Below are 23,442 nucleotides of genomic sequence, written 5' to 3' on the forward strand. Positions count from 1 at the left end.
GGGAGAAACGAAGAGATCCCCATCTCTGCGCTCCAGGGAGATAAGTGCCCTGACATTCTCAAGGGACACGTTAACCTGTCAACATTAGTAGGCAACCTTGCAACCAGGGACACATTTCCAACTCCCTTTACATTCTCCAGGGCCAGGATCCTCATTCAAGAGGCAGGGAAAGATGTGTACGAATGCCTGATGGCTGGTTTCCTGCAGCTGAAGCTTAGGTGGTTCCCCGAAATCAAATATCGTGATGTCAGAGGCACGACCACGGCCTCATGGAACTTTCAGCACTTCATTGAAGTACACAATGATCACCATGAGCCTTCAATGGAAGCACGGGCGTCAGCCATGGTTGGAGACATTGCAGTGGAAATGGAGCGCCGTTCGATGTGTTATGGCCGCAAGTTGGAAAGATACCAGGAACATGGCATGCCGTGGTTGGCTGACGTTTTGAAAAGGATCCCAGGAACAGTCCCTGTACAGACCCAGAAGAACATCTTGATTCTGGCCAGTTCAATCGGAATGTTGATGAATGGTGATTATGTGTCATTTGAGAATATAAAGGACCTGCTCATCGAGAAGAATATCAGCCAATCCGAGCTGCAGAAATACAAGATCCTGTCAACTTCTCCATGCGAAAGAACATCTGGATTTACATTTTACAAGCTCCACTATGACATCCCCTACAAGATGTTGCACCGTCCATTCCTTCCAGACCAGAAAATGCCTCCAACAGTCCAGCTGGATATGGAGGAACTGAAAGCTCCTCTATTGCTAGAGGACGAAGTACCAGAGTCTGTGGTCACAAGAGCTGTGTACATGCCAGCCAACGTGAGGAGGGATTGGACTCCAGAGGAGACAGGGTTTGTCAACCCGGACTCTGCAGTCCCAGTTCTTGACGGGTACCGCAGTTATGTCCAACAATGTAAGGCCGCTGCTATGGCTGCTCGATCATACCAGGCATACGTCCAGAAGAGGAGGGAAATTTTGTTCAGAAATTTATAAGTAAACGTTCATTGTGTTCTGATTCCAGATGTGACTTCACTTATAAGTTACATTCCAACCAGATCATGCTACACGTTATGTTATAGGTTCGATGCCACTTGACAGAAGTGTGATTTAAGTTATATTTCATTTCAGGTGAAAAAAGTGCTGTACTACAGCATGTGTGTTCCATGAAGAAGTTACCTTCCAACCAAAGTGTTCAAAAAAAGAGAAATCCATAAAGAGATATAAGGAAAGGAGGAGATGTGTAAAATACTTCAAAAATATATATTTCAAATTAAAAAAAAACCCAAATAAAATGGGGGCAAAAGCCAGGAGAGAATTGCATTGTGCGTCTGTCACTCTCTGTGGTGTGTTTGAGTCTCTGATTTTTAAATGCACAGCAAGTGTCTCTCTCTCTCTCTCTGTCACACACAAACATACACACACACACTGAGCGGGTCACAGATAAGGGAAAAATAACAGAAATGAGGAGAGGTTTCAGTGTCAGGAGAGGGCCTGTGATGCTGGGAGATTTTGTGACAGTGCATGGTTTACCTGCGGGTGCTGAGTACTCCCTAAAGGTCCCAGGAGGAGGAGATGAGGAGGCAGCGGGCGGCTGGCTTTGGGCTGGGCCTCAGGAAAGTGATTTGTCTGTGTGGTGCCGTGTGTGCCCTGTGAAGCTTAGATGGCTGCTGCTGACGCTCTGTGTTTCCTGTCATCTCCTCGTCCACACATATGCCTTCAAGACACAGCCTACAAGTGGAGACCAAGACATCATCGGTTGCCACAAATAATACAATCTCCTTCTGCGTCTGACATTCTCTTTGGTTTGTTTGAGTGTTTGGTTTTTAAATACACAGCAAGTGGCTCTCTCTCTCTCTCTCTTTCTCTGTCTGTCATACACACACACACACACACACACACACACACACACACACAAACAGTTAAGAGGTCAAGATTAGTCAGAAATATATATCTAATTGGTTGGTGATTGATTATTTATTGTCAGATGTGAACTCAATTCAGTTTTGCTTAGTGCCATATAGTGCCAAATTCCACCAACAGTTTCTTCGAGCTGCTTGGAAAGGTAACGACCCTTACAATAATATCACGAAAACAGAACAAAATGACTATGGCCCTTGTGAGCAAATTCTAAGGTGACAATCGCAATGAAAACCTCCCTATTAACAGGAAGAAACCACTACCAGGCTCACAGAGGGGCTGCCATGTGCTGTGACCGGCTGGGAATCTGTCTGCATATCAATTCAATTTAATAAAACCTTACTGATACCAAAGGTTGACCCCGAAGGAAATTGGTTTAAGGGTGCCGACCTTTTGCCAGCGCCAGCTTACCCTTCCGAACATACATATATTACACAAACATCACATAGGGAAGACAGTTCAGAGAGGCATAACAATGGAAAATCCACAACACGAGGAAAGACGAGGAGAAAAAAGAACTCCCCCAAGACTGAGCTCACACAGGGAGATCAGTTTGAGAACAGATAGAAACACCTCAGTACATGAATCATCACATCTCACAACATAGAAGACATAAGCTTCGAAGGTGTTTGGCGGGGGTGGGAGATGGGGATGGGGGGGGGGGGGGGGGGGGATCTGTGTCAGTGTGAATGTGACTGTGTCCTGCCGAGTGAAAGTGTCCCTTCACTTTGTTCGGTAAAAGTCAACTATCTTCGGTCGACGCACATGGTCTTGAATGAGGAGAGAGATACAATAAATGGTCTTGTTATCAAAGGAGAATTGTTATTCCTGTCAGCTTTTGCCTCAAGCATCCAGTCGGTGCCAAGGGGGCCGCATGAGGTGAAGATGGTAGTTGTTTTGGTTAGTGCGAACAAACTGCTTCCAATTTACAGTAGGTCTAATGTCCGTCACTGGTGACCAGGTCTCTAAATTCCTGTTGTTGTTCTCCAAAATCTTAACCATGTAGCAGAGCCATGAGCTTTTCCAAGATCTTGTCCATGTTGTGTCAAAAAAAACCACAGTCTGAGTACTCACAGCCCTGCCCATCGTCTATCATGTCGGCCAGCCTTGTGGGATTTTGAACAGCTGTAGCCGCTTCTTGTTTTTCTTTAAGCCAGGTCCGAGCCAGCTCCAACCAGGAGTTTGTCAGTCTTGTTAAGGGAGCAGTTGATCAAATCCATAATTCTTCTTTAGGTTTATAGAGAACAAGTCTGGTAGACTCTCTCATTATTAAAGAATAAGACAGACCATACAAAAGATATGAGAAGCCAAACAGGAAAGATAAGGGAGAAGGAGAAATTGCAACGACCTCCGTCAAAAGCCAAGAGATTCAAAGTGTTGTATTCATAATACTATTTCCTTTGTAGTATTGTCTTTTCTATTTCTATTTTAAATGTCATTGTTTTCCTGTCACGCTTAGTGTGGTTCTTTCTACCTAGTTTCCCCTAATCTCCACCTACTTTCTGCTAATCACAACATCACACTGATCAGATGGCGATGCCTTTCACCCTGGTTTATCTCTGACATCAGCACCAACTATTCTGTTGTTCTTATAATTTTTTTCTACATTGCAACATAACTTTGTATGTCCAATAGCCAGATAAGAAATTAATCTAACTATAAATTGTTATCTACAAATTATATTAAGCTGTTACGTTCACGCGGTTGTTAATTTTTATTTACATGTAGTTAGTGTACTGCTGCCAATGAGTTCATAACCACGTCTGTTTGAAGGTATTTTATTGGAGTATCTAACAGCAAGAATTTTGAGAATCAAAGATCATGGGTGCAGTTCCCCCCTCCAGGGGCAAGGGTACCTAGACCCGGTTCGTAGAGTACGCTTGGGGAGTGTGATTGTGTGTACAGCGTCTCTTTATGTCTGTCTCCACGTTGGTTGAATGTGGAGTAAGTGCATATGAGAGCGTGAGGGTGGGAATGGATGTTTGTATCTGTGTGTGCCTGTATGTCTGTGTCTATATGTCAGGTTGGGTATCAGACGGCACCTCTCTGGGGACATCTCAGGCCCTCCAAGGTTTGGAGGCCTATCTCCCCCCACCACCACTTCCCATGCCAGTGGCGGACTCCCTCAGACATCGGTGCGTTGGTGGTTCTTTGTGTCTGGGGATGGGCGTCCAGGTACACACCGGCTCACTCCTTGGCGGCCGCTTATCGGGGCCTGGAGCCTGGGGCTCGCTCGGGCCACTTCGGAGGTGGGGTGCCCCCGGCCTCTCGGCCTGGGGCTCGGTCACTCAGCCACAGCTGGCTGCCGGCGGAGCTCACAGGCGCGTCACTGCAACTCCCCCTGGCTTCTGCTCTGCGGCTGCTGAGTGAGCCCTCATCCGGGACTCTCCTCAGCTCTTTCTCGGACAGTGGCGCGGCTGCCCCTCTGTTGATCTTCCATGGTCTCTTGTGTTCTGGGGGCCTCTGGAGGTCTGGAGTTTTGATCTCCTCCATACCTGCTTCATGCCCTGGAGGACGGGGCTGTGGCCCCCCCACACCCTCAGCAGATCATTACATGAAGGAACCTTTTAAAAAAACAAGCGCGTCCATGCTCACAGGTGTACACACGGGTGCTCACACACACAAACTACACCCTTTTTGGCTCCTACCTCAAAGCACACTGTGTTCTGTTGATCTTATGTGCTGCACAATAATGTTTAATATTTAGTATTTACTGTCATATTCCCATATATCATTGTGATGTTGTTTATTCTATTACTCTTGTTCTCTTCTGCTTGTTTTCCTTTTTCTTTCTCAACAGGTGATCCAGGTGATCGATAGATGCATTTTCTTTTTTTTTTTCTGCCCATTCTGTTGGTTTTTGTCTTTTGCCCTTCTCCCCCGTCCCTCTTCTCAGCTGTTTCTCTTTCCCTCTTTCTTTCTCCCCTTCTTTCCCCCAGTCAAGTCTGTCCCGTATTCAGCAAGTGAAAATAAAATAAACAATAAAAGGTGAATCAAATGGATCATTATGGCAAGGCTGGGATGGTCAATTTGGTAAAGTAAATCCGTTGGGCATCTTTCTTTGCCTTTAGACAATAATTCTGATGTCAAAAGAGCCAAACGGGACAGGCAAAAAAAAAAAAAGAGAATCAAAGATCATTTTAACAAGCAGTGATTTCAAAAGAGTTAAACATTGCACTAACACAATTCCTAAAAGCTGTTAAGATATTAATTTAATTATATTTAGTTTATTTTTAATTGCAGAAAAGATTCCAAACGAGTCGTCTTCCGTTCCAAGTACTGGTACCATCAACTGTGTTGGTAAATTAGATCGTGTGATTGGGTGAAGAATCTGATTTGTCATGAACTTTGGGGGGAGGAGCAATAACATCAAAGTGTGGTGAGAGTACAGCAGAGAGCAGATTTTTTTTCAAGGTAAGTGCAATCCTAACCACTAATTCTTTCATTTTGTTATGATCCTAATTGGAAACATGCACCAAACATCTGAACTACATTTAATGTTTTTGTTTATATTTCATGTATTTTTAAAAATAATTTCTCTTTCAACACAGTATTGCAAGTCCTTAGTCAAGTGGGCTCCTCACAAGAAGAGGAAAATGGATAGAAGAGGGAGTACTCCAATTCCTGAGGACCCTGTGAAAAGCAATAAACCACCACTGGTGGAAAAAGATGAAACTAGGAAGCTGGAGATTTCTGAAGCCATTAAAGAGCCTCAGTCCAGCAATGATGGTGTGCCAGTGAATGTAAGTTAACAGAGTAACACAGCCAACAACAAGTGAAATATCAGATGAAATGAGTTACTGCAACAAATACTAAGAATCTCCTCTCTTCATTTGTCTTTGCAGGCAGACGGTGTTGCTGATGGGAAAGGAAAATGACTGCCAATAAAGACACACAAACATAGCTACACACACACAAGCATGCATGCACCTGCACACATATGTTCATATACAACAATGTTCAGATAAAGTTCACTAAAGTTCTTGTTGTTCAACTGCAAAATCCTGTGTTTTCTTTCTCACACTGATGGAGGATGGGAAAAGTCCACAGTCATGGTATTCAAAAAGAATATAATGCAAAGATTTGCAGCTGAATGTAAGAATCAGCATTGTAATGTAATCCTTATATAATAATATTGTATACCTACTGACTATCTGAAGCACTATAGATAAAAAGTCCCATTTTAACTGTAGATTCAAAAAATCCTTTATTCAAAAAATTTGTTTTATTCTTTTCTTTGTAATTCCAGATTAAAGTTATAGTACACTAACAAGATTCCTAAAGGATGATAACCAAATGCAATTCATTAGGTTTGTTGAATTAATTACACAAAATTCCTAAGAAGTCATCCCTCATTCCAAGTTACACTGTCCTGCAATGTGTTGTAGAAATGCATTGTCTGATTTGCTAATCAAGAGTGATGTCACCAGAAGTCCCGAGAGGTGTGATTTAGTAAACGGTAAGTCTAATCACAATTCCTTCTATCCAAATGACTAATTTTATTTTTTTAAAATCCTCATCCCTAAAGGTTCCAATTTTAGAATACAAATCAATAATAATTCTTTCAATTCCAGTTTTTTCACTCTAATTCATAGATCTTCCACTTATTGAATAGAAATTACTAATCCTTCCAAGATACTACCGGTAATTCATATTTCCTCTGTGTGCAGCTTATCTTTTGAAATTGGGTCTTTTGTTCCTTCTTATTCCTCCTGTGAGAATGTCAGGTATGTGCCAGTGTGTTAGATCTACACCTCTTTGATTTCTCAGATTGAGTGGTCTCAACTGATGCTCCTGAAATGTCATTTGTAATTCCTGCAGTGGAAATGCAGATGCAATGCGTTGCTCCCAATATAGCACCCTTTGGTCAAATCCAGAGCCACCAGGCTGAACATCCTGTAGCAGAATCTTGCAGGCAAGAGCAATTTCTCTTATACCCTTATATTTTACACATTATAATAAATCAAATGATGTTTACATTTTCTTTGTATAAACTGATAACTTTCAGATGCAGATGTGGACGTTTGGACAAACTGTTCATGTGGATAATCCTCATTGCTGTTTTTGCGATCATTGGACTCTACATGATCATTTTGCTACTGCTTTATTACAACAACAACTTTTCATGAGTTCATTCACAAACCACTGAGGAAAGACAATAAAAGTGTTGTTGTTCAATGTCAAAATACGTAGTCTTCATTCTCACACTGGGGATGTACTGGTTATGGACAGATTAAGTGTGTGATCATGTATGAGTTGTATAGTTTTAATGTTTTATTTGGGAACAGAATGGTGTGTATATGTAAGTTTGGTGATGGAGTTTTTATTATGAATGAATGATGAATTTTTATGATTATGTCTATTTTTTAAGCTTAAGGTTAACAGATGGAAATTAGCCCTTGGCTATAATCTGGTATGTTTACATTCATGTACTTTTTTTTTACATTTATGTTCATTAACATGCACTGTCCTAAATAAATACTTAATAAATAAATAAATAATAAATGTCAAAGGTTGTCTAACATCAAGATTTATGGTGGTTCAAACTGCAGACAAGAAAAGAAAACTACAGGTGAATCCAAATGTGATGCTCATTGTTGTTCCCAAGACTAAGCAAAAAATGCAATGTAATATATTTGTACTAATCTTTAGCTGTTAGACTACTAAATGCTGACAGGGGTCGTTTGGATTCATATTTATGATCATTATGTTACACCCCGGCCTAGGCAACCGGGGTGCAACGTAGAAAAACAAAGATAAGGAAAATAAAACCACGAAGGCTCTCCACCAAAATCCCAAAACGAAAATATCCCATGACGAAAGTATTAACAAACCCATTCACAACTATTTACAACAGACTATTTATTTACAACAAAACACCAAACTATTTACAACACGGGGGAGATCGACCATGACACACTGAAACACAGGGTTTAAATACATAGAGGGAGCAATCAGGAAATGGACCACAGGAGGGAAACACAGCTGGGGCAAATTAGAACTGACGAGACAGGGAAAATGTAAACTGAACACACTAAGATAACACAGACTTTCAAAGTAAAGCAGGAAATACATAAGTCATGCAAAAACAAAACACTGACACACCGAAACGTAACATTTCCCCCTACCCAAAAATCAAACATGTAACCCCAAGTGAAAAGTTTGATTCAGACAAACGAAGGCTGAAACGAAGGCAGACGAAGCTGATGGAGGCTGGAGCGGTCCCACTGACCCTCCAGCAGACGACGAAGGCTGGGGCGGTCCCACGGACCCTCCAGCGAAGGCGGAGGGTGAATGAGCAGACAAAAATGGCCCTTTTTGGGATTAATAAAGTTATGTGAGATTAGTTAAAAAGAAAAAAAATGGGCATTTGTGCAACATTTTATTTAATATTACAGAGTCAAAGTTTATTGATTTCTTTTACAAGGTATAATTTCAAATAAAATGATTCCTAATGGTAGCTGTGCAAATCTTGTTATTAAGTTAGTTGTATTAGTTACACATAAAATTCCTAATGGGTATTCCTATTTTCCAAGATCCTATAAAAGACAGCAGAATTCAGTGTTCTTATTCGCTGAACGGTTGTTGTATAACAGCAAACTTTAGAGGAGTGGCAGTGGAAACAGGCTTGAATTAGGAGTCCATGTTGTTACCTTTTAGGAGAAGATGGAGAAGATGGATTTATTTGAAGGTTCTCCAATCAGGGTTAGTGGATCAAGCTGGAACCAGGGAGGTTGTTGCAGCTCTTCAGGGGTCTCAGTTTCAGAGCAATGACGTTCCATCCACTGTAAATTCATGGAGCACAGGAACACAACAAATCATTAATAAAAAATTAAAAAATGAATAAAAAGATTGCAAAAGGCACTTAGAATCGCCACCATAAATTTGTCTTTGCAGCCGAGGAGTTCTAATTATGGGAAAGAAAAATAAATGCTAGACAAGACATACAAACATGACCACCACACACACACACACACACAGAGAGAGAGAGACACTCACACAAAAGATCAAAAGCTATGGCGACAGCAGCAAGGAAAACCTCCCTTTTAACAGGAAGAAATCTCCAGCACTACCAGGCTCATGAAGGGGCTGCCATATGCTGTGACCGGCTGGGATTCTGTCTGCATATCAGAGATACAAAGTGTTGTATTCATAATACTATTTCCTTTGTAGTATTGTCTTTTCTATTTTACTTGTCATTGTTTTTCTCTCACACTTAGTGTGGTTTATTCCACCTACTTTCTGCTAATCTCCACATCACACTGATCAGATGGCGATGCCTTTCACCCTGGTTTATCTCTGACATCAGCACCAACTATTCTGTTGTTCTTATAATTTTTTCCTACATTGCAACATAACTTTGTATGTCCAATACCCAGATAAGAAATTAATCTAACTATAAATTGTTATCTACAAATTATATTAAGCTGTTACGTTCCTGCGGTTGTTAATTTTTATTTACATGTAGTTAGTGTACTGCTGTCAATAAGTTCATAACCACGTCTGTTTGAAGCTATTTTATTGGAGTATCTACCAGCAAGGATTTGGAAAATCAAAGATCATTTTAACAAGCTGTGATTTCAAAAGAGTTAAACATTGCACTAACACAATTCCTAAAAGCTGTTAATATATTAATTTAATTATATTTAGTTTATTTTTAATTGCATAAAAGATTCCAAACGAGTCGTCTTCCATTCCAAGTAGGGGAGACCGGGGATAGTTGTAACATTTTTGACATTTCTGTCTGTAAATTGAAGCTCTTTTAAGGTAGTGGATTCAAAATGTAATGCAAAGTATTTACATGTCTCTGCTATTAAATAGTGCAGCTATTTTCTCTGCAGCACAATTACCCATTGCATGGTATGGCCTCAAACACGAAGAGTGAAATGTTACAATTAACCCCATAGTCTGGGTTAGTTGTAACATATCCTGGGGTAAAATGTAACACAATGAAATAAGGGTACTAACAAAATATTAACATGTAATTGTTGGGTCTAAACTCAGACCCCGCTGTATCCAAGACTTATTCCCATGAAAGAAAAGCAAGGCAACAGTGTTCGATCGATTTCTTGCGCAAGGGAGGCCTCTCGTCTGTGACCAGCACGTTGAAATGACCACACTGGTGGCCTCCTCTCGCCGCCTTTTATTGACAAACTTCAAACAATAGTTTACAAAACACCTCCCCTTGCAACCCCCCTTTGGTTACAAAGACAAGGCACTGTATGTAAATGTATACACTGAGTGTGTGTGTGTGTGTGAGAATGTGTGTGTGTTATGTGAGAATGTGTGTGTGTGTGTGTTGGTCAAAGGGTCATAAAACCTAAAAGCAGGAACAACATCCTTGGTCATAAAGAGGGTAGTCTTCCCCCACACCCAATGTATGGTTTACCAAAGATAACACAGTGAAACCATACAAAGGGTAGGAAGCTCTACCAAACATCAAACAGATCTTCAAGTTAGGATGTATCTACAATAAAACCTCCCCCAGCACAGAGTGGCTGGAGAGGTGGTCAGGATCAAAGGAATGGCTTTGATCCTACTGCTTAAACTAAGACTATACAAATTTAAGAAACACAATGGCGACATTCAACAATTAGACTTAACATTTCCCTCCTTTTTGTCATTGTATACTTAAATTTCAACTTATGCACCCTTTGTTTGACAGTGTCAGTGTAGATTTCATTCATGCACAGTAAACTACATCCTATACATAAGCAAATCAGTATCAACAGTTCAAAAACAGGAATTAATATTTTCAAAAGAAGATGCCACCAAGGACCAGACGGTAACCAAGCTATCCAGTCTTGTGGCGGATCTACTCCTGTCGTGCAATTCATTATGTATTTCTTCAAGTACACAACTGAATGTCAAAGGTCAAACAAGAAGAATCATCATTCTCAAAAATCATATGTCTCTACAATCCAACTGTATACAGACATAGGTATTTAAACGCATCAGTTGACTTTATTGTTTGTCCATATGGCTCTCAGCTAACTTCAAAGCTGCAGCCTGGTCAACACCCTTCTTTATGACTCCTATCAACCCCCCAAATCTTTTCACTGTAGGCATCCTGTGGGGGTTAGAGTCAACTGGTGAATTATCTGCATTTACAACTCTTCTCCTGTCCTGTTGTCACCACAGAAAAAGCTTTGTAAAGGAAATTGGATCAAGCTGTTTTGATCTTCTTGGCTCAAAACCTCAAGTGTTCATGATGTAAATGTAGACAAAAGGCTTCTCTGTTTACATCCTTCTTGCAAAAGACAAAAGAATAAGTGATGTTGCCATGTTCCATGGTTAATCTCCAACTTGGGCTAATCCATTGTCCTTCGTACACATAGGCAATTGGCCTGTTTCCAGTTCGTTTAACTGTATAATGTCCTGCAACAAGTCATATTCTTTGAGTCAGACGAGCAGGTCTGTCTCACCAGAGCAGTTCACCTTCCCAGCTACTGGTGAATCAACCTTCCATTCAGGTTCAGAGCAGTTGAAAAGTTGGCAGTGTTCCTGGATGTGTTGCTAAAGCAACCAAACAAACTGTCTCGCTCCAAGTGATGCTATCCGGTTGTGTTCTTAAACTGCCACCAGTAGTTGGTTGAAAACCCATGCGGGTACTGGGTGTGATTTGCTCTGTCCCAATGCGCTCCTGTCATCCCACTCAGGGTCCACAGGCACAAGAAGATGCACAGCACATTCCCAGCCATTCTGATGAGTACCTGTGGCTCAGTTGGTTTCTTCACCGGATTGAGACGAGGGGCCCTGGAGGCTTTCCCCCCCCTTTGTTCCCGGTCTTCCTGCCACTTACTCCGAGCTGGCCTGGATGTGTGTCACCTTCTTGCAGTGCGCTTGATATATCCAAGTGTTCCTTCCGGCAATCTTCACTGCTGTGGTCGTCGTCAGCAGCATCCGATATGGACCTTCCCACCATGGACTGGACCAGCACTTCCTCTCCATGGCCTTATCATCATCCAATCTCCAGACTTCAGGCTCTGCTCCTGCGAAGAAACAAAATCATCTGGCAGATCATTTGTTCTCATGACTACTTTACTTTTAAACATTTTCAAGCATCTAATCTGCTAATATGCTCTCTCTTCTGCTTTTCTATCATCACTACAGAAGACTGGAACTCTAACTCTAACTCTAAATCCTCTAACATGTGTAATCTCAAAGAGTCAGACCATTCTCTGTTGGAGTAATCCTCGTGTACTTATTCTATACAGTCTAACCATGTCCTGCCTGTCTTCCTAAATCCTAACTTTACTGTTCCATTAGTTCTCTCTGCAAAAAAGTTTTTTTTTAAAAGTATTTAATAATCCTAGAGTGAGTATAACGACTGCTCATCTCCCTCCTGTTTGAGACATGGTATAGCCAATGGCTCAAAATAGCAGCAGTCTTATACAAATTATTAGGCAGTACTGGTTTATCACACAGATAAAAAATCATCCTGCAAGCTTGCTCCCTCTGTAAGTCACAACTATTGTCCTGCAGTAGGTGAGTGGGCCTGCATGTCTGCTAATGCTGTACTGATAAAAGGTTAACACCATGTTTAACTAAAGCTGCCTCTTTTGCGATCTTATCTGCAAAAACTTTCCCTAATGCAACCGGATCTTTCCCTCACATGTGTGCTGCACATTTACAAACGGCAATTCCACTGGTTAATAACGCTGCCTCCAGCAGATTTTGCAAGAGTTTGGTGTGTTCTGCAGGTTTCCCTGTTGAGGTTGTCATACCTCGTCTCACTCACTGCACTACAAAGAAATGTACAGTAGCAAATGTATACTGCCTATCAGTGTATATTGTCTCTCTACAGCTTTACACGCTTCCGTTAAAGCTAGCATCTCTGCTGCTCAAGCAAATATGAAACATGCTAGTTGTCCTACATAGATAACTCTCTCTCACTGTCTGCTACAGTAAAACGTGTTCTAGTCTGTCCCTCTGCTGTTGTAAAACTCAAATCATCAACAAACCAAACCTTTCCCTCAACGAGTGGCACATCTATTAAGTCATTCCTCAGCTTACACGTCTTCTCCTCGCGCTCTCTACACTCATGAGAAGTGCCCTCCTCCGTTGGCAAAAAGGGTTGGACAGATTCAGAATTCTGCACCACTTTATGGTAATATGTGTGGTTGTGAGAGTAACAGTAACATTAAAGACAAGTGTCTTGTAGGTGACAGAAATGTAAGTTTAGTCTGCAGTAGTAGACATCTACCTCGTGTGGAACTAACAATTGCAAAAGGTGAAATAAACTATTGAAACATTGTACAGCTTAAGCTGCTGCACATACTGATCTCACGCATGGAGGTAAAGCACGAGCAACTAGAGCTAATCTTTTAGGATAGTAAGTTACTGGCTTCACTTGTGGAAAAAGTGCTGTTAGTTATTTTACAGTCACCTTGCATTTGTGCTGTTCACAGAACCACAAGTCCATCGCTGGACCTCCTCTGCGCTGTCACTTTTTGGAGCTTGGCACGCTCCCTCAGGTTCCATTTTGTGGGCGATCCTCTCAGTCACTCCTTCTCATCATGGCATCTCACGACATCTACAAATTGAAAAAATGACACTCCTCTCGCCACACGGCTTTCGCCATGTGTCAACTCCCCAATGAGACATGTACAAGAGTGTTGCACAGTCTCCCTAAAACAATCTCCAGGGTTTGTCCCTTGGAGCAGCTTCACTCCAAGCTGTAACCCTGTGTAAAAACATTAATCAGCACTTAAATGTTCAGCTTGTTTAGCTCCCAGCTCCTGTATCACAGAAGACAAAGTCTTAAATTTAAAACAACTTCACATTCGCAACCAACTGTAGATCATAAGAGTAATAAAGTATTCAGCATCACAGAGACAAGTATCATTGCAGGTTTATTCTAAACTCATTAAACTCCTACGTTTTCCCATAATTTATTCCAAATTATTTAACATCTCAATGTTATTCCACATTGTAATCAGTGAACTTCACTTATAGGCCATCAAAGCCTCATCTGAACATGGATGCACCACTTGCATAGGTTTAATACTTGTAAATAAACAGCTAATCACACAAATCACTGCAACAATAATAGTAAACATTGTTTAATGTTACTTCTGGACCCCACCTCTTGACGCATGGACACTCTCATGCGTCAACTCACCAAACCTGGATCCCTGCCTTAAAAACTGGCTCCACCAGGAGCCTGCATACTCACCATCATGGCCTGGAAAACAAGATCTGGAAGTAAAATCAAACTTCACACTTATAAACAAGTATATCACAAGGGTAACAAGCATTCAGCATCAGCAAGACAAGTGTCATGTGCAGGTTTTCTCAAATCATTAAATCACTATTGTTACCATAATTCGCCTCAAACATGGATCATCCCATGTGCTCAGTTAACATTAATGTAATCGGTGACTTCCCTTAAGCAAAGTCACTCCACTCATATATTATTATGGGTCCAAAAGTGGCCAGCAAATGAGCCCATAATAAACTATTCCATAAATATCGTAATCTCTTATTTGTTTTACTCATGTCACTTGTCCACTTCTGCTGAATGCTACATGCACTCTTAAAGAAAACAAAACCTGAAATAAAGAAACAAACATCCACCAGTTGTTCTGCTAAAAACCACATCATCAAATCACATGAAAAACTGCAATGCTGTAAGAAAAAATGCAAATGTTAGCGCTGCGCAGGTGTGTACACACTTTCTCACAGTAACTTCTGTGAGTACCACAAGCCCATGAATAACACACCTCTGATAGATTCACAAACATAAAAATGGCATTTAAAAGGTTAAACCATCACACAACCTCAGATGTTGCTATCATCTTTCTGCTCCTGTAACAGAGACACACACAGAGATACATCCACACCTTTGTCAAGCGGGGGTTGACTTCACACAATGGTGTTAAGTCAGTCAGTCAGTTCCCCATTTATTTTAAAATTCTTACTCATTCACTCAGTGATTCCTTCTTTAGCTAATTGTGGAAATTATCGTCGCATCCGTTTCCACGCTCAGCAAAACAACGTCATTTCAAAAAGAAAAATAATTTAGACTGGATTTCCTCGTTGAATCCTTTTGGACAGGAACTTGTTTCCTGATTGTCCCAAATAAGAGCCCATTTTAATTTTGGAGAAGCTCACTTTGCAACAGTTTTCTCGACGACGCTTCGATTCTAATCGTGCAGATCTGCTCAACAGAGATCATCAAACAAAACTTTCAGTGCACCATGAAAGTAACAAAATAAAAGAAAGAAAATAAAAGAAATCAAAGAAAATAATGGAAAGAAAGGCCTTGTTTAAGTCATGACACGTGTTCTTCATGCCAGGGGGATAAATCGTAACAACCCAATTGGCAGGTTCAACTTTAGTAATAAAGACAAATCAAACAGCCAGTTTAATCTCAAACATTCATCCAATCAGCCATACACACAACATACAGCATAACCCTGTTGTCTTAGCACATAATAAGTTTTAGTTCTCATGTAACTAAATGTGTGCCATGGTAAAACTTCTTCACACACCAGAAACTCACAATCAGCTCACTCAACTCACTCATTTAAGACCTCTCATCAGCATTCTGTTTCCTCCTCTATGATGCAACCATCTGTCCTCCTATAATATTCAGTCCACTAGTCTATGTATCACTTTCATCTTACTAGTGACTTGGACAAGATGACAAACAGAATCTCATGCTTAAGATGCTGTCTGGTCTCATGAGTATCATTGTATGTGTATATGCATGTGGGGTTAGTATAGTTAATGCATTTTCAGTATGTTTTTGTGTTCATCTCTCACCACACTTCCATTATTCTCATCACTGCTTAAAACAACACACATCTCTCTCTGTTTTTTTTCTTTAACTGTACTTTTCTCCAAAACAGAAAATAGCATTACAGCTGTTTCAGACTGAGAAACACCAAACACTCTTCGTGCCATCATTCATCCACACAACTATTTTATTTCTTTTTGTCCACTGGGCAGGTGACCTGCAGAATCACGTCTGCCCCAGCTGGATACCTTTCACACACACCATGACGTCAGACACTCTCACACTCGCGGAATTGATCAGGAGAAAAACTTTCTTCATCTTTTCTGTCTCCTCTCTTGCCTAGTCTGTCTTGGACTCAATGCTGCTCCTAATATGCCTCTAATCTCTCCTCCACTTCTACCTCTGCTCTCTCACGCTCTTCTCTGACTCTACTTTCTGCTAACATTCTTGCTCTTCCTAATGCTTTTCTACGGTGTTGTTCTAGAGTAGTTGCAGTGGATTGAGCTGTAGTTTCATCCTCAGGTTTCACAACTACTGCTTGCAATATTGCTCTTTTAACATTCTGTGCTTCTCTCCTCCTCTGAGCCTGCTCCAGCCACAACTTAGCAACTGCTAACTGCAATTCCTTCCTCTGCTTCGCTTTACCTGTTTTACCTGCTACACTTACAGATATTCTTTCTACCAGCATTTTACACTTAACTTCCACTAATGTCCCTTCAAATCCACATTTCTTATACCAACAACCTACATACTGCGTGCTGCCTGGTAAAACTTTCTGCATAAATTTTACATCTCCTTCTAAGGCAGACTTACACATTTTATTCTCCATTACAAGACAACAATCAGCCACACTCACGCAGACCACGTCTGGCCCGCACACACACAACATAGGCCTATCGCTTGCGTCTGCACGCACAGCCTGCGCTCTCTGTTGAAAACTCTCAAACGCCCCATATGGCGGAGAATTCAACCTTCGGACACTCTCCAACGCCCCAAATGGCGGAGATTCCGGACTCTGAACCTAGGTTCTCTCCACGCCCCAAATGGCGGAGAACTCTCTACGCCCCAAACGGCGGAGAAGCCTGCGTCTCTCTCACGCGGCTAGCGCGCTCCCGGACTCACGTTTAACGCACAGCCCGTAGCCGCTCTCTATTGTTTTGGGTCCACGTGCGCTCTCGTGACCAGCGCTCCCCGGGACTCAAACGTTTCACGCAGAATCACGGTGACGCGTTTCTAGGATCCCACATTCATTCACGCGGTTATAGAGACGCTCTCTAAGGCCTTCTGTACTCACTGTTTGTTTACGTTCATGGGAAGAGTCTCTGGATCCCGTCAATCGTCATCCATCCCGAGGGGAGGTCAGGCGCAAACTTCCCGGCCTGGTGGCAAGCCAAAAACACCAGGGCTTTACGTCAATCATCCCAGACGTTGCGGTGGCGTCCTCTCCCTCTCCTCGGTGGATGCAATGTGTTAGGCTCCGGCTCCGAAGGACCAAATAAATGTTGGGTCTAAACTCAGACCCCGCTGTATCCAAGACTTATTCCCATGAAAGAAAAGCAAGGCAACAGTGTTCGATCGATTTCTTGCGCAAGGGAGGCCTCTCGTCTGTGACCAGCACGTTGAAATGACCACACTGGTGGCCTCCTCTCGCCGCCTTTTATTGACAAACTTCAAACAATAGTTTACAAAACACCTCCCCTTGCAACCCCCCTTTGGTTACAAAGACAAGGCACTGTATGTAAATGTATACACTGAGTGTGTGTGTGTGTGTGAGAATGTGTGTGTGTTATGTGAGAATGTGTGTGTGTGTGTGTTGGTCAAAGGGTCATAAAACCTAAAAGCAGGAACAACATCCTTGGTCATAAAGAGGGTAGTCTTCCCCCACACCCAATGTATGGTTTACCAAAGATAACACAGTGAAACCATACAAAGGGTAGGAAGCTCTACCAAACATCAAACAGATCTTCAAGTTAGGATGTATCTACAATAAAACCTCCCCCAGCACAGAGTGGCTGGAGAGGTGGTCAGGATCAAAGGAATGGCTTTGATCCTACTGCTTAAACTAAGACTATACAAATTTAAGAAACACAATGGCGACATTCAACAATTAGACTTAACAGTAATCTTTGTTTATTCAATACATGAATGCACTTACATCCATTTATGTAGCTGTGTGTGTGTGTGTGACAGAATGCAGAAATCTAGCTTTTGAATATATTCCAACCCCCCCAAAAAAGACAAATTATGGAATTTTCTGCAACTGAATATTTCATTCATTTTGGTTGGTCTTCCTTGAGTTTGGCCTCATTGGCTCAGTGGGCATCTTGCACCAATTTTGAACATAACAATGAAGCTGAAAAAATGTAGTTGTTCACCAGCATCGCAATTCCATTACTTTTTATCATGGCTTACCTTGGTGTGGTTTGCAAAGTGCTTCAGAAAGATGAGGAAATCTGTTCCTTGCACCCATCCTGATTTATTTCCACAACCAGTACTTCCTACTGGTCTGACACAGTGGTCTGCATAATGTATGTGTGGGAACACAAACAGTGGGGGAATTGTGTTGCCAATGGCATTAACCGCATATACAAATCCGACCAGTGAACCTCTCTCTGCTGATATCATTGCCCCAACTTGTTTAATATAAGTTAAAGTAAAAGTGTGGTAAGTTGTAACATCTGCATTATTGTTACAACTAACCCAGACTGTTGCTGTTACAACTGACCCAGACTCCTATAGCCATGAACTAGCTAACATTACAGCCAACGGCTAAAACACTAGCACTAAATAGAACAGAATATATCCCCATAGACATACAAATAACATAATTTAGGTTTGATGAGTTTAACTGCAAAGCAGATAATGCTATTAGAAATTGAAATAAAGTAGAAAAACTTACTTTTTGGCATACAAATTGCTTTTTTTCGTGTTAAATTGTCTGTGTTTGACGAAATGTGCTGATTTTTCACATGTGATAGCAGAACTGAGTTGGGCATGCACAGGATGAGTCACATCATTTGAAACTTAGCCCTGATTGGAGAAATTGGAAGTGTTACAACTGACCCACGTTACAACTATCCCCGGTCTCCCCTACTGGTACCATCAACTATGTTGGTAAATTAGATCATGTGATTGGCTGAAGGATCTGATTCGTCATGAACTTTGGGGGGAGGAGCAATAACGTCAGCGTGTGATGTAGGGCTGGGCAAAACGATTATTTTCCTAATCAATGAATATAGCGATTAATTTTTCGATGCATCGATTAATCTAACGATTCATTTTTCAATCCAATTCGATTTCGATTCGATTCGATTAACGATTTTTTTCCCCATTATTTGACTTGTATAGCAATTTCACATTTATTAATTTATGTATATAAATGAAAAACACAAATTTATTCATTTGAAGACCTTTTAATAAAAAAAAATTGCAAAATAAAGTTGTAGAGGTCGTACAATCAATACAATAGAGATAGCATTTAACAAGAAATGAAATGTGCAAACATATAAAATTAAGGAAAAGTTAACAAAACATTTCAAATAAATAGCAACAATGGTGTCTTTAAACAAACAAAATGTAACATTCACTTTGCTTTCTGCCAAAAAGTGCTCTTCATTCACAAAACAAAATCCACAATAACATTGTACTACAATCTTCTGTTTTTAACAAAAAATTAAATGTTTTGCAAAACAAACAAAGGAAATCATAGCAAAAAAATTAATAATATACAAACAGCAGCAATGGCGTCTTTGAACAAATAATGAAATGACAAGTTACCCCTAAGTAGGACTCTGTGACCAGACTTGTCCAAGCATCAGTGGTAAGGGAGATTTTGGATGTGGCTTGTTTTAGTTCATTCCTTAGTTTCTCCACTGAAGTTTCATACTTTCTCTCCATCATGCTTGTAAAATGACGCCTAGACGGCAGAGTGTAACCTGGTTGGAAAGTGGTCAGCATTTCTTTGAATCCCTCACCCACAGCAAGTGGTCTCTTGTCTTTTAAAATCATAGCTAAGACGCTCTCAGTAAGTACAGCCACCTCCTGGGGGGTGCATGGTGTACTTCTTCTCTGACAGTAGTCCTCCAGACTTTTCTGTTTATTCCTGAAATCATAAATCACACACAGCACACAGATGAATTCGAATAATTACAAAATAATTATATGGAAAGCATAATATCAAAATAATTTGATAAGGATCTGGTTGAGCTAGATAGATAGATACACACACACTGTTATGCCATGTGCTTTCATAGCATAACAGTAAGAGGTTAATAATAATCCCCAATGTTGAACATATGATATGCAGTAATCATGATGGCTGGAAAAGATAACGTTTAAACAGCCATAGCTGATGGCACCTTTACTGGTGCACTGCTTTCTAGTCATTAGATGGCATAACTTTGACCTATAAGATCAAGCTGGAGAAGCATTATGTATAAAAACAGCGTTCAAATAGGATGAAACACATTAAATTTGACAAATCAAGAGTTCATTGTCATTTTGCTTTTGCAAGCACTTTAACAATGTTGTAACATTGTCCACGACGGCTACGTTTAGCAGGTGGTGCATTATCCTTGTTAATATTTCTCCTGCGGCCAATTCGCTGTCTAACATTTTTGCCTTTCGCCGATTCTGATAATCAGCCTGCGTGCATTCCGACTCATTTTGCCAGCATGGGCCACATACAAAAAAACAATAACAACAGCAGCTGCTATATGTTACTGCTCAGCAGCTTAAATGAGTTTTGCATTTACGGAGGTTGGGTGTTTATCTGTGTCTATGAGTGAGTGTACGTCTACGTGGGGGGGGGGGGGGGGGGGGTCTGGATGAATTAACGGGTAAAAACTAGCGTTAGTAAAAAAGTTGAAAACTTACGGTGGTTTGTCCTTTGCAGAAGCTGCTCCTGGATGCCGTCGTTTGAGGTGCTGGTGCATAGCCGTCGTGCTTTTATGATAGGCCATTTCCACCTCACAAAGCCGGCAAACGACTGAATCACTTCCTTTTCTGTTAAAATATCCCCATACTGTAGAACTGCGTGTTTGGGTGGAGTGATTTAAGTTGACTGCAACTTCCTCACTCATGATTCCGCTACTCGCTGCCGCCATGTCTTTTTTTGAAAGTGACGACGCATCGACGCAGATTTTTTTACGTCGACGTATTTTTTGCGTCGACGTAATCGATTACGTCGACGCGTTGTCCCAGCCCTAGTGTGATGAGAGTACAGCAGACTGGCAAAGATTTGTTTCAAGGTAAGTGCAATCCTAACCACTAATTCTTTCCTTTTGTTATGATCCTAATCCTTAGTCCTTCCAATGATACAATGCAAATAGCTAAACTTCCATAATTTTCATCCCTGTCCCTGGACATTCCAGCTATGTAATATACATCACTAATGCTTCCAACATTGTGCTGATGTCCTCTGTATGCAGTGTGTCTTTGGAAACATGCCACGCTATGTGCACCAAACATCTGAACTGCATTTAATGTTTTTGTTTATATTTTATGTATTTTTAAAAATAATTTCTCTTTCAACACAGTATTGCAAGTCCTTAGTCAAGTGGGCTCCTCACAAGAAGAGGAAAATGGATAGAAGAGTGTGATGGCATCAGCCACACATGGGTAAATCAGTCCATTTGTTCACTTTATTAGTTTGTTTTGCAGTTTTCTTCATTAATATAATTCATTAATCATTTGGTTAAACCTAACATTGGTATTATGAGGCACGCACATAGTAACATTGTGTGGTTTTTCTTAAATGTTTTGTTATAGTAATTATGTTTCTCTTTCTTTGAGTTACCTGGGTTTGGGCGGTGGCTGTTTCCTGTCTGGGCAAAAGGCGTGGCTGAGGACTCTGGGAACAAAATGCCTGCTCAGCAGGACCAACCATGGGCTTACCAGGAGGAGGGGTGTTTTAGGTTTAGTTCGGTTATTCTGTGCTTAGTTAATATTAGTGTGCGTTTTTGTTTCCCCCCTATTGTGTGTAAATGGTTTGGCCAAATCATTATAAAAGCTACCCTCATGTGTCTTTGTAATTAGGTCAGTTTGTCAGTTAAGTTGTGTCTCACTTTGTTTTGTTTAAGTTTCTGGAAATTACTTTTCGTAGAGTTATATTTAGTTGACCTCTTTTATGGGCCTGCAAAGTATGTTTTTGAATTTTGTTAATTTTGGACTTTTTGAGGGTTAAAGTAAAGAAAACCCTTTTTGAAGATAGTTTTTGCCTGTGTCCTCTATGTTTTAGCTGCTTGGTCCCTCACAAGAGCGAGGACTCCAATTCCTGAGGACTCTGTGAAAAGCAATAAACCACCACTGGTGGAAAAAGATGACCTGGAGTCACAGGATGAAACTAGGAAGTTGGAGATTTCTGAAGCCGTTAAAGAGCCTAGAGTTGGATGTCTCGAGACCGGTCTTGGTCTCGAGACCGGTCTCGAGACCACGTAAAAGTGGTCTTGGTCTCGTCTTGGTCTCGACGGACTTTTGTCTTGGTCTTGCTGTTTCGGTCCTGCGTTCTCAAATCGACATAGTGTTCGGGAGATTTGGAGTCAACCATCAGCGGAGCGGGGGGGGGGTGGCTTACTGGGCTTAAGCCCGGGTCATTTTTTCAGAAGCATGGGATCTTTTGGAGTGTAATTTTTTAGTTAGATGCCTGACTGACAACTGTATAAAACAAAAACAACACACGAAGCACAGAGCGCACCGTCGTAAATTCCCCCTAATTTTGGTATGATCCGAGCTCAGGCACTAGGTGACTGAGCACAGCACCCATGTGAGCAAGGGGGGAGAAGCTGCTGCCTGCAAGTTTGCTGCAGACAGAGGAGAGCTTAAGTTTGACCAGGTACCAAAGCAAATCATTCGTACTGAACTAATAATGTAAATATGACGGTGTATCACAAAAGATTGATATCAAACTGATCACTTGGTTGCGTTACTTGCTCTTCGGGTGAATCAACAAATGGATAAATGAAAAGCCGAACAGCAATGCTGATTTTTTTAGAGAGTCTTAGCTTACATTTCATATTTTTAGTTGTTACCCTCCATGGCTAAACAAACTCTCTAAATCGGTTTCAATTGTGTACCGATGAACACAACAATGGACATAAGGAGCTTCTTTCAAAGAAAAAACTCAGGTAGATGTTATTTTATATATTATGCTTTGGATGTTGTTTAGTATATCTATGCAAAACAAGAGGAATTTCAATACACAGCAGTATATTCACAGCTGAAACCAGATATTTACATACACTTTATGGAGAAAACATAAACTTTTTTTACTGTTAAACATCAATTTAGAGTAAACTTTTGTTTTAGATAAATAAATGTTGAAATATCTTTTGAATTAGTTAAATGTCAGAATAAAAAGAGGGAGCTGTCTATTTTAATCACTTTGATCAAATGTAGGAGCACATGTACACTAAGTTTATTGTTAATTAATAAGAAAACTCCAGACGATTCAATTCTGAGCTGAAGAAGCTTCTGATAGGTTCGTAGAGTCCATGTGAGTAAATTGGTGGCACAGCTGTGGATGCATATAAGGCAAAACACAGAGCCTGTTTCTGTGACATGGGAAAATCAAGAGATGTCAACCAAAACACCAGGAAAAGAACTGTGGAGCTCCATAAGTGTGGCTCAGTTTGAATACAATTTGGTGCCATTTGCAATTAAGAAATACAGATAGTTTCTCTCTTTACTCTCAAAGTTAACAAATATGTTTTTTATATTTATCAATCTAAAAAAATAAACATTTTGTCTGATTTGATGTTACAATTAAAAAAGTGTTT

General features: G+C 40.8%; 1 long non-coding RNA gene across 4 annotated transcripts; it reads right to left on the reverse strand.

Moving 5' to 3' along the window:
- Positions 1–1,338: 1,338 nt before the first annotated feature.
- On the reverse strand, positions 1,339–22,907 carry LOC309694999. 4 transcript variants are annotated; one of them, XR_014273012.1, is made up of 4 exons: positions 20,543–22,906; positions 8,923–19,769; positions 8,577–8,708; positions 7,516–8,237 (listed from the first exon to the last, which is right to left on the reverse strand). It is a non-coding gene; the product is annotated as an uncharacterized lncRNA (long non-coding RNA). The 4 variants fall into 4 exon arrangements; XR_014273010.1 differs by lacking the exon at positions 7,516–8,237 and adding an exon at positions 1,339–1,734 and having other exon boundaries at positions 8,577–19,769; positions 20,543–22,907; XR_014273011.1 differs by having other exon boundaries at positions 7,515–8,237; positions 8,577–19,769; positions 20,543–22,907.
- Positions 22,908–23,442: the final 535 nt, after the last annotated feature.

The sequence above is a fragment of the Aulonocara stuartgranti genome (genome assembly GCF_965226115.1).
Source record: "Aulonocara stuartgranti genome assembly, chromosome: 19".
Classification (NCBI taxonomy): domain Eukaryota; kingdom Metazoa; phylum Chordata; class Actinopteri; order Cichliformes; family Cichlidae; genus Aulonocara; species Aulonocara stuartgranti.